Source organism: Drosophila mauritiana, chromosome 2R (genome assembly GCF_004382145.1).
Source record: "Drosophila mauritiana strain mau12 chromosome 2R, ASM438214v1, whole genome shotgun sequence".
NCBI classification, from domain to species: domain Eukaryota; kingdom Metazoa; phylum Arthropoda; class Insecta; order Diptera; family Drosophilidae; genus Drosophila; species Drosophila mauritiana.
In genome coordinates this window covers 13,490,076-13,505,762 of record NC_046668.1, presented here as the reverse complement: position 1 = coordinate 13,505,762, position 15,687 = coordinate 13,490,076, and positions in this window count along the sequence as shown.

The window sequence follows — 15,687 nt, the reverse complement described above, 5'->3', positions numbered from 1 at the left end:
TAAAACGAGTAAACACGGAGCAAGGCTTGCCAACTGAAAAACTTTAAGTAATTCAAGTTGCCAGCCGGAAGGAAGGCGGCCGCTTGTGTGGGTGGGCGTGGCTGTGGATGCGAATGTGGGCATGGACCTACCAGTCTGAGCACTCCGATGAAAGGATTCAACGAAACTTGCCAAAGCCAAGAGGCTTGGGGATTTAGAAGAAAAAAAAAATATGAAGACGGCGCAGGCAAAATGCAAAGTTGGCAAGAGCGCGAGTTGCTCGCAAGGAAATCGTGGGCCTCGAAAGTAGGCCAAAACTTTGCTGATGAGGGATGCAAATGCAATGGGATAAAGTTTCGGGTGTCGGCCAAAGAATCACACTTAATAGATTTCCACGATTTAAAGGTCATTCAAACAGGAACCCAAGGTTCTCGAACTCCCACAAAATTGAATAAAATAATAACAATGACTTGAGAGGAATAAATCGCTCATAAAATGTTGAATAGTTTATAAAAAGTAATGAGTCTTTAGTTGTTGTTGGCTTGCATTTGTTGTTAATACAAATGTGGGATTTTAATATGAAAAGCCCAGAATTGATTATCTTTTGCTGCAACATACACAGCAATTATCAAATCATTTATTATTTACTTTGCAGAACAAGCTGGATCAGGTTTTAAATACGCAGCCTGACAGGTGAAAGCTAAAATCCTTTAAGTCCTTCGACACACCAGATTAGCAATTCCGAAAAGCCAAATAACGAAATGAAACGAGCGAGTAAGTGCAAAGAAAAGCTCTAAAGTGAATCGGACAACAATCCTGAGAATTATCCCTAGGTCAAAATGCAATAAACACACATGGGGAATAAAGGCATGCGGAGGGTTGAAGGGAGCGAAGGGTGAGGGGAGCGGGGGCGTTGGCAAAGCGGGAGCGTGTGAAAAATGGGCGCAAAAAACCAACAAAAAAAACAAACAACTAACGGGGGCATGGAGCACAGTAGCATGGCCAGCAAAATGAATCCTAAACGGAAATGTCGATATTAGCATTGCAGAAGCAACAACAGTGGCTGCGAAAACTACTGCAACACTGCCGCCGGCAACAGCAACAAGAACAACAAGAACAACAACAACAAGGGCAACAAGCGGCAAGAAGAGGGCTAACAAGAGGCGACAGCGACATTTAGCGACACAGTCGCATAGTTTTCCAGTTGCAGTTTACAGTTTACACACATGGAGCGGCAGGTTCACTGACCACACCGAACAACTCAGCGATGCCATCGTGAGCTGGAAAATTCGCGGGGAAAATGGGGAAAATATTGGGCATATCTTATTAGGATTTTCCTTATCCAGAAGAGTCTTATGTTATGGTTTAGAAAGTGCTGTTAGATCTGCCTTAATTTCAGTTTCTTTTTATAAATATAAGTTTCAAAAGATATGTTTTGAATAATTACAAAATAATTACAAAAATACCTATTTATACAATTGATTAGGTATAAGTTGCATATAACTTATTAGCCTAACCTGTTTCAGAACAACTTAAATTCTTTATTCTACGATAGAAAAATGTCTTTGCATAGATACGAGCTTTCATAACCTCACATTTCGAAACTAGTTAAACTTCGCGATTGGCACAAATTGAATATTCGCTGGGAAATTCGTTTATTAATAGCCACATCAGTGGTTGCAGGACTCCCCCAGCATCTTTGATATGATATGCAGAGCCATTCGCAGCACTCACGTTTGCATCTCCCGGGAAGGCCAAGCATCCGAAAAAAGGAAAGCGAAACAAATGGGTAAAAGTGCGCCATATTGACCAAACGAGCAGCATGCAGCATTGCAAAAGCATTTCAATGAGACTCGGGGGTGTTCCGAAGGCGGTTTAGGGGGGAGGAGGAGTTGCACGTGGAGTAGGGTCCGTGGGGTGGCATTTTGGGTAGGTCTAAGTTGGGGGGGGGGGTTTGCGAAAGCGAGCGCCTGCCTATTCGTTTTGTTTTAGCCAAAGTGCGCGAGCTGTGTTGACAAACGCCAGTGGTTAGAATCCGTGATAGTGTGTGTGCCTGTGTGTGTGAGGAGTCCATCTAGGCGGCTGTGAGTGTGTGTGTATCTGTGTGTTGGCAATTCAAAATGGCATGCACTTCACTAAAAACTGCGCATTTCCGGTCAAAATGACGACGACGACAACAGAAAGACAGGGAGGGAGATATGCTGACAGCGCTAGCCGCATGTTTGTGTGTGTGTCCCTCCGGCATGTGTGTGTGTGTGTGTATCTGTGTGTGGGAAAACTTTTTTACAGCTTTAATAGTTCCACTTGGCAGTTTTGCGTCCCAAAAGTTTTTCGCTCTGCCCGCCCTTCTCTTCTCTTTCTCTCTCTCTGCAGCAAAGTGCGTCATAAATGTGTGTAATAAAATATTTACTTTCTTTTAGAGCAAGCGGAAAAGGGCAAAAGATAGAGAATGAGAGAGTGAGAGAGAGAGGGAGAGGGGGATGCTAAACCATGGCTTTGGGGGCACGACCATATATTAGCTAAATCACACCGCCACTTTCCCCACTTTGCGCACAACCCCCTTAGTTGCCCTCGGGGCAAATTGAAAAGCAAATGAAATTCAATTTTTAAGTCCTGTCTGCGCCTCGGCAAAAAATGGGAATGAATACATATACATATATGTATGTATGTATCCACCATACACCCACATCAAAACATTTTTATTTCGAGCCCTTCCTGTGCAATTGTTTACTTTGTGTACGAGAAAGAAACGTCCTTCTATTTGCGGCGTCTAGAAAACTTCAAGTTGGGTCTGACATCACGATTTCCAGACGTACCCCATTGTTCTGCTTTTGGGGTCTGTTCCCTTTTCTAAATGCATGTCAATGGCAGCCACCAGTAAACAGTTAGCAGGAAATGGGCATAACCCTGAATATTTGCCCGTCAACTTGGCTTAGTGGCGAGCTTAACGCTTTTCAGCCAAAAAACCCCTCGCAAAACTTTCACGCAGGACGAAGGGTTTGGTAGCTTGACTACCCTAATGCGTAAATGTCGCTTGCAGACTCGCCCTTCCTGGGAGGGCATTCCACCTGAAGGATTCCTGGCCTGATGATTGTCTGCAATGCTCCTTGTTACGATAATTGGCTGTTACAGTTGATGCTCGACTGGACTGAGCAGGACAAGAAAATAAGAAACATATTTTCACAGGCTTCGAGTGCAGCTAAACGGAGATAAACGAAAATGTGCTTTGAATTTCACAAATTCTACATTTTAATAGTGCACATGGGAGTTGAAACATTAAAGTTCCGTCAACAAATTTGCATAACAAATACATGGATTCCTACAATTAAAATTCACTTAAATAGCTTTAAGCCTTTCAAATGTATCACTATGTGAAAAAGAGGGATAAAAAATGGGCGAAAAAGCATCAAATTAATAACGAATGAGAAATTCGCTAGCTAAGCTGGAAAAACAAATGAAATCCGCTTATGGAATGCCAACGCTTCAATTAGAAATGCTCTGGAACCGCACGAATCTCGGCCAACCCATTCCATTCACTCACTCCTTCACGTCCAAGGTAAACCAAAAAAAAAAAGTACCACAACTCAGTACAAAATCAGGCAGAGGAAGCTTAACTATCCGCACATCCTTTGGGAAAGGAAAAATCAACAGAAGTCGGGGTCGAGCACAATGAGAGGCAGCCTATTTTACAAACAAGTTGTGCAGTTTGCGGCTTCGCATGTTTTTCGGGTAACAAAACAGAAAACGCATAAGGCAAACATACTGTGTAAATCCAAATACTACACAGAAAATCAGGGGAAAAGCCACCGAGCAGGGCACTAACTGCAGCATAATTGTTGCCCAAGCATTTCATTGTTTGGTTATGGCAAAGTTTTCATTTTTCATTTTTTTTTCCATCCCCATCCGCCGAGCTTTTCCCTCGAAGTTCGGGGAAAAGTGCGGCTGGTTCTATTGATAAGCGAAGTTATGATTGACTTTTAATTGAAAATAAATGAAGCCCGTTGTTTTGGTTTAATGGCCACGAAATGAACCAGAAAAACTGCAAGGGAACAACAATCGGGAAATGGCGGAGTACAAGGTAAAATTGTTGGCAAATAGTTGTTGGAAAATAAATAAGGCAAATTTTCTTTAGCAGCTTATTAGCAATCTACGGCTAAGAGTTTTTTAATTACAAGAGAAGTGGTTGAAAAAAAACGGTAGACTATTTTTAAAATTACTATTTAAATTAATGAGATTGCTACTTTAATAAATAAATACAGCCATGCAGACTTCATTGTATCTTGTTTCGTGATAAACTGTAAATGAGTGCCAAATTCATAGAAATATACTTACATCCATGCAGCTTGTTTCTGCGAAGACAAAAATGTATAATGACCTACCCCACGTGTCCTTACGCCCCTCCCATCGACTTACGCCCACCCACACACTGGCCCATTCACAGATAGACACAATCAAAAGCGCGTATCTATGACAAGTTCAATATTATAATTTGTTTACGAACTTTCTTCGCCGCAAAATGGGGCTGCGTAGAAAGGACGAAGGAGAATGCGAAGAAGGAAAAATACGAAAAGCGTAAGAAGCGATAAGCAGATATGGCGGGCCTGCTTTGTGAAAATGGCGGTGGAAAGGACAACGGCAATAACAGACAGTGGCGAGCACAAAAACACAACCCCGCAACGAAACTCAATTTTCATGAAATAAAATCAAATTTAAATAATACAATACGATTGCCGGGGGGCTGGGGGGAAACACCAGCCAGGATAACAAGGACGACAACAACAACAGTGTGGAGGGAGTGAAGCCGTGAGCGCGACAAGAGCAACAAGGACATCATCAAGTGTATCGCTGCTTATTTATCTTTATCGCAATTCGTTTTGGCCCCGTACCCCCGCATTTGCACCCCTTCATCATCAGAATCCTCAATCCCGAGACGTCTTAGTCCTTTGGACCTCGTCCTTGTCCTCGTCCTTTTTCTGCTGGCAGGCATACTCTTTTGATGCGGGTTGCTTAGCAGGGGTTACGGGTGCGCAAGAAATTGAGAAACGGGCGAGTCAAAGACGACATCAATATTATTGCCATAAGTTTCATATTTGCAGCTTTAGATGCCGTTTAAAATTTCGCTCTTCACGAGGTCCTGCGATTGCCAGGACAAAATGCACACATACATACATACATATACATATATAAAAACGAAACATGGCAAGAGGAAAGAAGCTGCTAGAAATGCTGGGCGCACAGTTTGTTTTTCATTTCGCCGCTGTGGCTTTCTATGGATTCCGTCTGCTTTGCTCATGGCATGGCTTTCCCTCGATTTTTTCCATTTTCCATTTCCCATTTCACCCCCCCCCCCCACACCGTTTTCTTTTCCATGCATTACTTCGCATAATTTTTTATTGATTTATTTGGTTTATAGCCCCGCCTCACCTCCCGATGAAATGGAAAAATGTTTGCTGAATTATGTGGATATACGGAAACGTGTGTCTGTGCGAAGGACCAATGGTATATGGGGGTCCTTTCAATGGTGAATCAAATGTAGACAAGTGAAAATTTGAAACGATTTACGCGCAATTTACGGAAATTGCACCAGGGCATATCAAATTGTCAGCTCGGGCGAAATGTGAACTGTTCGAGGGTGCTGCTAAGTTATACATTTTGCCTGATGGAAAAACGTGAAAAATGTAGAAAATGTCCTTGCCAAACTAATACCAGAAATGTCAACGTAAGTGAACCAAATTGTAATGATATTTCCATTAAAAAGCATTTACGCTAATGTAAATGAAAGAGCAGCTCTTGAAAGTTCGCTCTTTTCAGTTAACAACATTCACAAGTGGCTCGAATAAAAAGCTGGCTTGAGTTCCATTTATTCAAATTTTGAATAGCATTACTCGAATATATATTTATATAGTTGTTGTATTACTTTCATAGAGAAAGGTATTCTATTCATATGGCCCAACCCTTTCGTACAAGCCCTTATCTTAGCCGAAATACCTTTAATTCCATATTTCGTATTGGTATATTTCAAATCTGAAATGTAAATTTTGTTGATGCGTGCCATCTGCTTTGGTAAATATAGGCTCGAAATTAATTTCTATTTGATTTGTGGAAATGCCTTTTAAATAGCCATGATGCCCTGCTGATTACTGATGGAAAACAATGTACGCAGCTAGTGTCGCACATAACTCGAATCGAATTCAGCAAATTAATTTTCCGGTTGCCTTGCTTAAATTTACATTGCCTTATCAAATTTTAGCGTAATATTTAAATTTCTACCTAACTTAAAGCATTTTTAAGGCGCAAAGCAAAAGACAATTAAAATTAAATTCATATTTTCGCTTTCATCGTGCAGACACGAAGACTATGACGGAGTAAATTTCGAGCAGCTGAGAATGCCATTATTCTGGCGACAACGGAGTCCCGAGTCCGGAGTCCTCCTGCTCCGATCCCTTCCTTCAATAAATCTCTTCATGCACTTTAACAATGGCCACGTTTCTCTCGCTTTTCCTTACGTTTATTTTTTGGACTAGGGCTTCATATCAAAATTGGCTTACCACGCATAAACAGAGTCAGACTTCCCCCAAACCAACGACCTTTCCCCTTGCCCATGGACCATTCTTTCCGCCTTTTTTCCCCGCGCCATGCACTTGAGAACTCAAGTTGCTGTGATTATCCTGCAATTTTCACTGGCTGGAGGGGGCGGGGACGGGTTAGGGGGCAATGACAATGACTGCGTCCTGCTGATGCTGTTGCAATTCTGCACTCAGAAAAATCAGTGTGACATGCAAATGACAAAAATAAATGGATTGTAGCTTTAAAGGCTGAATATACAACATAATCGTGTGTGGATCTGGCCAGATTTTTGACTTTAATTGATGTCAAGTATATTGTTTAAGTCTATTATGTTTCAGTGTAATCGCCTTTGGCTTTGACTTGGACCGTGTCGTGGCATTTGACGTCACGGTTACGTGTTGAGGCGTCGGCTTGCCGTGATTATCACCGACTTACGCTTCAATGCCTCCTTGCAACATTTCCATGCCACCTGCTTGCAATTTCGGCAGGGCATATTGGGCTCGCTTAGAAGTAGGTTAGATAATTGAATAAATCATTGCATTTCATCGATTTTATATCAACAATATATGTTCAAAGGCTGAGTCTAGCAGCTAACAAGATAACTAATTTAAAATTCGCACATTTATAAATGATATAATTTGCAAAGGTTGAATATAAATATTTGATTTTCTATTTTACTGGGTATCGACTGCAGTTCAGCACCCGAGATCGCCTTGTACCCGCAGGCAGGTAGACGGACTCCCCCGAAAGACTTTGACATCGCCGTTGTCATCGCCGTCGACGGCTGCGTCCTTTTGTCCGCGTACTCCGCGGCATCTCCTCCTGCCCATGGATGTATGTGGGTGTGAGCGAGTGAGTGTCTGCGTCTGTGTCTGTGCATTTTATTTGAATGCATCTTTCAGATGCCAAGATACCCAGCTAGCTACCCGGCTACGTGGCTCTCGCTCACTTTGCTTAATTAACACAACGCACGCATAGAGGTCGAGTCGGGACTTTGACTTTGGCATTGCCTCTACCATTTCACCTTTACCATGTTACCTCTACCAGTTTACCTTTTACCACTTTACGTACCTGTGTACGTTTGCCAATCATTGCCCCGCTTTAAAAGAGGCTGTGAAATGACAATGACAATGGCAACACCAATAGACCGCATCACAACTGTCGCATCACGTTCCGGAGTTTCTGGCTTTTCCCAGGGATCTTGGGGCATCTTTACGGGCATTTTCGGGCCACGTTTCTGTGCGAGCCGTGTTTGTACAAACCCGAAGTTCCACAATGAATTTCCATTGAGAATTGTGCCTCCGCCACCAGCTGAGTGTGTTTACCTTTTGCTCTCGTTCATAATTTCGTTTGCATGTTAATTACCTTGATTATTGTACGGCAGTCGTACGTATTGGCTTTAGACTAATACACCTGGGAAAATGCCTGGACATTGTCGAGCATCTGTGAGTGGAGCACTTTGGCTGGGATTTGTCATGAGGCGATGTGTTGTGAAAGATCTGGAAACCCGAATTAAGCTGCCCCATGGATTTGGTGACCACGAAAACAATGAGGCAGTCGCAATTGTTCATTCGGTTCAAGGGAATTTATTGGTCACAGTCGTGATTAAAATAATAGTTGCGTACTGCTTGAAATACGCGACCGTACACAGATTTTGTAACTATAATTCCACAGATACTTTATCCAACAGATACTATAACCAAGATACCAGAAATCTTGTTGTATATCCAGATACAATATCCAACAGATACTACAGATATCAACAGATATCCAGTTCCAGATATCCTACACATAATATGGAACTTATGTTAAATTATGCAAATTAAAGATACATTTTTAAAACTCTTCTGTACTTAGATCGATACCCAACATGATATATCTTTAATATTTCATTTTGATTAATATAATTGAATCCTAAATTTAAATTAATCATTACTACGTGCTTTTAATGTACTAATATGTTTAATAGATCTGTTAACTACGGAAGTTACTTGCACGAAGGGTCACAATCATTGTTAATTCGACCGAACGACTTGATTGACCCGCCCATCAGCAAGTCACATTTTAATTAGCCCTAACAAGCCTGTAGGAAATCTAAAAACTGGGGACCTTTACCTTTTTTTTCTGCGTAGGTCGTCCGGCCTCCTTATCCTCGGCGAGAAATCTGCTCAGGTTCAAGAAAATTGGCCTGACCCATGGCGAGAAAAGCGAGAAAAACTCAATTAAAAGGCGCTAGTGACTAGAGAAGAGGGGCTTTTCCGTGGGGGCAGCCGCTTGTAATTTTATTTATTTTGAACAATTTCGTAATCAAAGTCAACCAGGCAAACAATCAACATTACTTTGTGGCCCGACGGCGAAATAAAAGAAAAATAAAAACATTAAATGGGTTCACACGATGGCGAAAAAATAGCGCCAAATTAATGAAAAGCACAAAATGACAAAACGAACGAGAAAAGGAGTGAAATGAAATTCGAAGCGAATGAAATTAAATTTTCAAATGCAAAAAGAGCCAAACAGATCAGCGAAAACAAATTCCGCGAAAGTCTGAATTTATTCGAAAAATGCAAATGCAAGGCAAAGTGGAATTATAAGAATTAAATAAGTAATAAAGAAATCAGGCAAAGTCGAGTTAAAATACAAAAATCATTTGCTTTCGCTTGGGGTCTGCCGCCGCGCTAACAAAGTTTGCCACTTGTCAGATGTCCGACGTCGGTTGTCAGTAAATGTTTATGAGTTAATCAACTTGTAATGACCAAAAGACCAAGAGACCAAAAGACGGACGAAGGACGGCCGCACTTACTGAAGTCCGGGAAAAACTCGGGCCAGCGCCGCATTCAGAAAGCGAACTGGGCGAAAAAAAAATAAAACTTAATTAGCTTTCATTTAACGGCAGACAAGAGCGGCCAGCGATTGCAGCTCGAGCACAAAAAGCGGAGCAGTTCCAGTTTCAGTTCCAGTACCGCGATCTACTACTATCCCACTTGAGCGAGCTGCAAATGATGAAAAAACATCAACTGAAACGAGCGACAAATAAACAAAAGTAAAAGTTTTTACCCACGTTTTCGCCGGAAATGCGCACTGCGAGCTGTTGGCACAAAAGTGTGGCCAAGACAGAAGTGGTTTTTGGCTGAAAAGAAAACCCGGCTAAGGGGAAAATCTTTGGAAGGGGAAAATGTCATCGAAAAGTTTGCGGCCCCGGCCATTTATGGAATTTTCGGAAGTGGCAGTCAAGCCCAACCAACTACAATCAACATTTTGCGAGTGTTCTTTGGTGGCACTCTCCACTGTATGCAAACGATACGAACAAGCTAAAATTTGAAAACTTTTCCAAGAAATATATATATATATATATATATTTTTTATCTACTTGGTAAATGTCTCTTATAGTGCGTAACATAACTTTTGAGTAAGGGTTAAAGTTTTTACTGCTCTGCGGTTCAGCTAATATAATATTTTCCAAATAAAGTGTGTTCAACTAATTTGCATTTTCTAGCTAGCTAGATTTTTTGCCAACTATAACCGCTGCTTTATACTTACATATTTATGATATATACATATTATGATATTTATGAATTAAGTTAAAAAATATGATAATAATTAAATAAATCCCAAAAATAAATACATGTATAAATAGATGAATTTTTTGAGTAAGCTGTAATTTGTAGACCATGTACCTAAAATCCATAAAATTAATATTGTAAACTTCCTCACATTTTACTTCAGTGCTAAAATAACATTCTTCTTTATATATTCCTATACCAAAAATTTGAGGGTAAATCGGACTATTTCCTCCATTCCCAAATCTGCTTTGCAAATCCCTTAATGTGAGTCAGAAGCACCAATTAAGTACTTGTCGCTTTTAATAACTTCGACTGTTAACCCGAAAACAGTCAAGCTGGAATCATATCAAGCAATTTGCAAGCCAAACATCATGATGTGCTTCTGGTGTCCTTCCACAGCCACAGCCATCGTCATAGTCCTTCGCCCCCCCACTCCCACATCGCCAATAAAACGTTGAGAAATTTGCAACAAGCGGCGACAATTTGCTCAGGTAACAACATTAAACAGTTAGCATAGTTGGCTGACAGTTGCCCACCGCCACCTGCGCAAAAGTTGCCCACTTAAAGAGCTCCAAAGGTTTTTGACAACAAAACACAACAATTACTTTTACGAGGATTTCGAGATGGCGCTAAAGGAGTGAGCACTGTTGGAGCTCCTGCAGGATATCCCTCTGTGTGCACACTAATTTCTGCGAAAGATAATCAAGAGTGATAATTATTTTTGTTGGACTTGGGCGATGGGAACCGCAGCTAACTGCGAGCACCTGCTGTGTGAATTACTTGAGCGGCGACAATAAGTTGGCACCCAGACCCAAAACCCCCAACATCCAGAGCCACCCACCGCCCACTTCCGCCGCATAGTTGGGGTATTTTTGGTGTCAGTTCTGCAGATGATAACGTTTTGGCCATAACGTTGACAACGGCCAGAGCGTTTATTTTCGGTTAGCTGCGTAGGAGATAGCCCGGAAATAGCCAAAAACTTTTGTAATTACATAACATTTTTCCAGGGGGTAAATAACTTTGGACCTCCAAACGGAACTGCCTCGTCCAACTGGGACGAGCCACCTGCCAGTGGCTAGACCAAATTTTAAGCGTCTGGGTTTTGGGTTTGGGTTTCAGTTTTTCGGGCCTGGCTTCCTCGGAAAGGGGGTCTGCAGATCGCGTGACCCCATAAAATGGTCACTAAGTGCGCCCGCACATTTTGATGTAATTAAAATTTCTGTTTATGTTTTCCAGCGTTCGTTCGTTTGGTTCGTTGGCTCACCTCCTCCTCCTCCAACGCGACCATGAAAAATTCAAAGTATAATTCTCGGGAAAGACTGAAAATTATTGAAATCAACATTTTGCTTTGTGTATGATGTACAAACGCATTATTCACGCTGCCGGTGCTTTCTCAAGAATTGAAGTCCATCAAAATTTGGAGGAATACAAATCTATGCTCTCTTTTGTTAGCTGGTCTTTATTGATTGAAAATGTACATATGTGCTTATAAGCTGATTAAATCAATTGCACTTGCTTATCAATAAATTCACAATGCTTGATATCAAATTATATATATGTGTGTCCAATTACCAGGATTTCCATAGATGAAACACGAATACGTTTTTTAAGGATCATTTAATAAGTTACTATAATGTTAAAAAGTAATACAATACCATCAGCAGATTAATTTTAAAACAATTACTTAATAATTTGTGCTATATGTATATTTTAATATCAAATAGAGATATTCAAATTCAAATATATGAATATTTTAATATCAAATAGAGACATTCAAATTCGTTGTGGCCCTTTTTCATTCGCTATCTTATTAAACAGTCGAAACGCACTCATCGCTTCCAATGTAGACGAATTTTATTGCCGTTCTCACTACTCCCCTGCCACCGTCCACTTGTGCCAGCCATCACTGTACAGTCTTCAATCACCAGCGCTCAACTGAGTAACTTGCTGGCGAAAAGCACGCGAGGCGCGACAATTAAATTAAAAATAATTAAAAATTATGAAAATGGACAGAGCTGAGGAATAACTCGAATTTCAGCTCCATCTTCATTGCCGATGGACAACTGGACGGATGGACGACTGGCCATTGACCCATTATTAAGGCCGCGCCCTCCGTTTTGTATATCCTGACATTTTACATCGACATTGCCGACTGTGACTCGATTCGAGTCAGTGTTTAATGAAAATTTATTCTATGCAATTTGCTGCACAGCGAGGGGGAGGCTTCTTGGCTCTGGACTCCAGTACTTCTGGTCTGTTCTGGTGTGGATTGGATGTGATGGAGCGGGATGGGCTGGGAGGTCTGGAAGGTTGGGCGGTGGTCAGCGACTGCTCCGATTACACAGTCGCTTCGCTTGTCTCGTGTCAATCCAAATGTCTTTTGCCTTAATTAGAATTGCTTGCTGAGAAGCAGATCAGGGCAGGGAAATGTTACACTCAAAAAATATTTGCTATCCTCACTTTCAGGTTGCAACAGAGTTCTTTGTTCAGGGGTTGTAACTTCAAAGTTTCAACTTTTATATGTTTAACAAGAAAAATGGTAATTAAGACAGGAAGTTGAACTGTTAATGCTTAAAAGTGTTAAAGATTTAAATAACATTTTTTTTAAATTTTGTTTAATGAGTTTTTTATCAATCAACCATCCTAAAAATTGATGATGACCAATAATAGCTTACACATCTATGTATCTCACACAATATTGATTAGTCCATGAATGTAGTGCGTCAATTTTTGCGCGCAGTGTACTTTGAAGCGGAAATAATTTTATGCATTGACAGGGGGGCGGTGGGCGTTTGGCTCGGCTGCCCTTTGATGCTAAATGTCGCCAGCAAATTGTCGCCCCATGTGGCGCGTTGTTTTCTGCAATTAAATGGGCGTGGCACTTAGTTTTGCGGTTCCGTTCCGTGTGCCGCCCAGTTCGCGTTGACGCCGTTTGCGGTCGAGACTCCTCCGCCTGTTGATCTTATCTAATTGTTGCCGCCGCCAATCGTCTGCAGTTGCATCTTGACCGGCCACTTGGCATCGGGAATTCTACAACTGCAACTCCCTTTTCCCTGCATCGTTATATTGATAGAAGCTCCCTGATGTTTTGATGTGGTTCCGCCAACCGATTGTGGTAAACGTTTATAGTTACTGCACTTGGAGTGGGGCTTTTGGGGCAACTTCCAGCTGTGCTCCAACATCGAGTGGTGCTACACAGGCCCCATTGACAAGTTGCACATGTAAAAATCTTGTTTGCTGTAAAGAAGGCTCATCAAGAAGATCAAGAGTCGATCAATAGCCAAATCCCTGAGAGGCGGCTTAAAGTACTCGCATTGGTAAATGTACAAAGGATACCTTCATAACTTTTAATACAGATAAAAATTCAAAATTATGATAAAAGTATATTTTCATAAAAATCAAAACATTAAGAGGTTATATTTTCTTTTATTTTTATAAAACTTAAATTGATATTTATTTTACGTTTGCATGCGATTCATGTATTTTAATTAAATGGAGTTTTAGCTAAGCACAACAATGCAGCCACATGCACATTTCAAAATAAACAAATGCATTGACATTTGAATTATGGCCCCAGTCATTCGAAAGTTTTTAATTTGGGCACCAACAATAATAACAACATGGGCCGAGCATAAATCAAACAACTGACTGCCGTCGACAATGCGAAACGGTACCACATGCTTTTATGGCCAAAAGGAGTAGTCCCAAATGAGCTATGGTGTGTGGGGAGGGAGGGCAAATTGGGCCAGCACCCCAGATCCAGAAATTATTTTACCTTTTGTCCTGCTCCGGTGACAACCTGTGGCTGCAAATAACCCATGCCCAGGGAAACATTTGGTCAAGTAGTATGTGCGCTGGCTGACCCTGTGCGTGTTATGGCCCTAAAATAGGGGCGGCGGTCTTCGGGGCGTGGTCAGTTTAGAAAATGACCTGCAGACGAATGCCTTTGACTGTGACCAAAAAGACTGTTGCTGCCGGATAGTTATTCAGCGCTATAAATTTGTTAACCACAACAACCATTTGGTGTAATTATATTGCAATCCACCCCTGGATGTTGATTGTCGATTGCAATCCGAACGGAAAGAGGTATATTAGGACCTTGTTAAAGTCGGACTATTGATTAAATTACACAGCAAACGTAAATTGAGCTTTAATTGCCATGGAATGTGTTTGGGTTATTGTAGAACAAAATAGGGATAATTACCTGAGTGGATTCATGGCTAGGTATTAGCATAGGCCTATTTGTATTATTAAGGCAATATATGTTTAATAATTGGATTATTTTCATACATATCTATATACTTATCTGTAAAGTTATAAAGTATTGCCCATTCGACTCCATCCTCTCAGTCGCTCAACTTTCTCTGTTGCATTCGTAGTGGATTGTTTTGCCAGACTGTTGTTTTATTGCATGTTATGTATAAAAACCTATATACATTTATATACATATGTATGTATATGTGCGTATTGGAATATTATTTGTACGATTATTGCTGTTGGTGTGGCTGGCTGTGCCGAACACTTCTGTTTGTTCTTTGTTATTTATGTTCGGCATTAACTTACTGACTCCTTTATCCTGAAGCGTCCTCAAACCCCAGAAACTGATGGGCCAACAACGCATTGTCTGCCGCTCTCGCCGTACGTAGAGCATTTTAATTAACCAGTCAGAGCCACATTTACATTTGGCTGTGTTTTTTACGGACTGCTGGAAGGCCCGGCAATTATGGTCCAACCCCGGGATAACCGAGTGCTCGACCAAAAACCGAAAATACATACTTATACCAATCCGAACAGAACTGAACCGCAACTGCACTGATGCAGAGCACCCAGAAACTAACAATGGGCATAACCATAACCACCTGCAATGTATCCGAAATGTGAGCTACAGTGTCGTTTATTAACTGGGGAAGAACTATATAAGTTTTACGATTCGGACACATGCCACACATACATATGTATATTGCAAGTAGGCGGAAAAACTCATTATTTCCAATAAAATATTTCAATATTTAATATTCTAAATAAATACTCAAAATATTATTTAATATCATATATGTTTTAAATCGCCAACTTAGAAGTCAAACATTTATTTGGATTTGGGGTTTTTGAAAACTAACATAACTCTGTTCCTTTTCTCTCCTCTTATATTCTAATTTTTCATGGCCTTTGACTTATTTAGGCTTTTATGCATAATTTCATTTATTAAGGCACACTTTCCCATTGTTCAGCCACTCGCGCAGAGCACTCAGTTTTCAGTTTTCAGCTCAGCTGTGTGGGTAATCCGAGCCGACCAAGAACAACGGCTGCTTATTGGAGGCATCAAGTTATAGTGTGTTCAGCACTGAAAAATATATTATATATATTATAACATACAATATATGTAAATTTATTTCATACCACAAGTTTAAAAGGTAGATTTCTGAATCATGAAATAATATAATAGATCCTATCTGCAGGTCAATTCATTCTTGTTGCATCAAATCTATAAGTAGTTAAAGTATATATATACATCTATTTAGTCTTTGAGCATTTTGTTATGCAAGCATTTCTTTAAGTGTAGCTGACAGGAGGCAGTCATCAG